The sequence below is a fragment of the Loa loa genome (assembly GCF_000183805.2).
Source record: "Loa loa unplaced genomic scaffold supercont3.238, whole genome shotgun sequence".
Lineage (NCBI taxonomy): Eukaryota > Metazoa > Nematoda > Chromadorea > Rhabditida > Onchocercidae > Loa > Loa loa.
Genome location: NW_018108418.1, coordinates 16,949 through 20,264, shown reverse-complemented (window position 1 = coordinate 20,264; position 3,316 = coordinate 16,949).

Sequence of the window (3,316 nt, the reverse complement as noted above, 5' to 3'; positions counted from 1 at the left end):
AAAAAAATGAAAGAGAAAACATCTGGGATATATTGTACCAGGAAGAACCTTGGAGTTTACAAAATTTGATAAATTTCTTTTTTTTCTTTTTTAAATAGATGTCAAAAAGAATAAACTAATTTCATATAATTCAAGCATATGTTATTTCCAGATATTTATTTAAATTTGGCATTTATTTGAAAATTATTAAATACTGTATCAAAGATGAACGAATACAGATAACAATGTTAATCCATTTATGTTAGTAAGGAGTTAAATTAGTGCCAGGAAGGTTTAAAAAGAAAAAAAAGTGCATGTATGTAAATGCGTGAGTAAGTCTATAGTAACGATACAAGTTTTAGGGTTAACTTAATTTGGAAATACATGGATGATAAAAGGGAAAATAACGATGAATACGTTAGATGGAATAAAACGTGAATAAGCATAATCGGAAAAGATTCGATAAATAGATGTGACAAGTTCAAAATGTGACAAGTAAGTAGAGCATGCTCGGATCGGAAATGTGTTAAATGTGGAAAGTTTAAGAATATGATAAGATCAAGGTCTAAAGTGAGTTAGAAGTCGAATGTAAATAAATATCCAAATAAATATGCAAATAAATAAAAAAAAAGATAATTATGTAAATAAATATCCATGAAAGAATTACTTTTTCAGTAACAAAATCCTCATAAAATAATACCCAACAATAATAACAATATCAAATCGATCTCTCAATTATTCCAAAATTTCAAAATAGAATTCCATGATGAATGGAAAAAATTCTAATAATTATTATCATTATCATTATCATTATCACTATTACTAATATTGTTGTTTTAAAATGTTAATGAAGAATAGTACATAAGATGGAATTGATGAGGTACTAATTGTTAAGGAAGTATACAATTGATGGACAAACTAACCTGTTGATTACAAAGGAGGCCAACGATCATTTGAAATTAATTTACCAGCAGAAAAGTTGACAAATGAAAGTGATTGTGCGGAAAATAAATTTTAATTTGTCAAATATCACAGACATATATAAACACACACAGACACACATACACACATACATACACACACACACACACACACACATATATATATATATATATATATACAGAGGTAGGACATATACATTCCCATACATCAATCATATGAAGTTATACACACTGAATCAAAATCAATTTAAAAGGATAAATTTCATTATCACCATTTCATTATCATCATATCAGTTTCACCACCTATGAAGTCTAATTATCATCGATATATAGGTATAAATTAATACAAAATAACGCTTAATAAATCAAGATATATATAGGGCGGGAGAGCAGGAAGAGCGGGGAGAGCGGAAAAAGCGGGGAAAACGGGGAGAATAAGGAAGAAATGAGAAATGGGATAATTAACAACTATATATCATTATTGATATTGTAGAAAGCAGGGCACCTTGAAAAAGCAAGCAACCGTAATGTGACCAATTGTTACAATAACTAAAACAATAATAACATATTTTATTTAAATAGTTGATGGATTAATTAAAAATGAAAATGGTACGGAAAGGAAGAGAGGAAAAGAAAGAGAAAAAAAAGAAAGAATAATTATCAAATAGATAATAAAAGAATAAAAAGAAAAAAAAGAAAAGAAGTTTTGCACATATTTTGCAAATAGAGGAAAGAGTAAAATATAATTTTTGAAAGAAAAAAAATAGAAAATAGTAAAGCATTTTGAAATTAGAATGATTTTCTTTCTGAAATTTCTATCAATGATAAATAATAGAAAGATTAGGAAGAGAATATGGCTATTAACGGAAGAGAATACTGAAATAGGTAGATAGATTGGATAGATTAGATAGATTAGATAGATAGCTAGATAGATAGATGGATAGTAGATGGATCAGTGGATTGACGATTTAAGGGTAATATACCCAACAGCTGTGCATATCCTGTCACCCATCTCTTCTTGTTTACGTCTTGTCTTCCTTCCTCTACCTTTCATCTATTTCCTTTTGGCTACACCTTTTTTTTTTCTTTTTGTCCATGATAAGATGATTAATTTCGACTGATAACATCATCCAATTATTGTAATATAATTTTTCCGACCTTTCCTAAATGGGATATAGTAGAATTCCTTACAAAAAATTGGAATTAAAGGAATGAATAAATGAAAATGAATGAATGGATGATGAATGTATGAGAAATATTGTGATTATTCTTGCTAGTAGAATATTATAAGATATATCGCGATATTTCATAATATATACAAAATAGAAATAATTGAAAAGAATGAAAGGATGTTTGTTGGTGAAGGTGAAAAGATGATAACAAAATTATAATCAAATATGTCCTGATAACATCTTAACGATATATCATTGAGTATTGAACAACATCAAACCTTTTTTTTCTTTTCTTTGATATATAAATTTATAGATGCCAAATGAAATTATTAATAAATGATCTTTGAAAATTATTGTAAACAACGTTGATGTGATAAAATTTGATATGATATTCAAATTGTCCTGATAACATCTCTCTCAATGTTAGATATCATTGAGTGTTAAACATTCTAATATGATATTGTGCTTAGGAGTATGAATTTTTCTTAAAATAATTTTGTAACTCTTTTTATGGGATAATTTAATTGTTTAAATTTTAAACATGTCTGATGTAAATATTGTGCTAAATAAAAGTTAAGCAAATTTATGTAGTGGAATTAAAATTTTCAATTCAATTTATTCATTACAGATGATAAGTGAATGGGATGTGTTTTCCAGTTTACATTAATTATAATCTAATTCTACTACAATTAGCAATAAAAAAATTATAACATTAAATTAAATTTGCGAATAATTCAAATGGGAAAATATAGGAGAGAAATGTTATGGAATTAGAACATTAAGTTAAATTAACGGATTGTTTAAATGAAAGAGAAATTTTAACTGGCGACAAAAATTTTATGACAAGAAGAGAATCACAGATAAGGGAATATGAGTCATACATTTTTTCTATTGTAAACAAAGATGGTGCAAGAAAAGTGCAAAACGTATATGATTTATATAAATTTTAAAAGGAAACGAAAAAAAAAAAAAATTAAACTAAATAATTTGCCTATTGTTGATTAAATTTAAATTACATAACAATAAATAAACAGATAAATTTAAACAATGATTTAGCATCGAAAATTTGTTAATATTAAAAAAGGATAAAAGAAAAGTTATGTATTTCATTTCAACAAATTTATTGATGTAAAAAAAAAAAAAAGCTTTCATCAATTAAGCATTGTTTGATCAATTAAGAAACAATATTCAACAACGATTAAAATATTTAAATTTTTCAGTTTT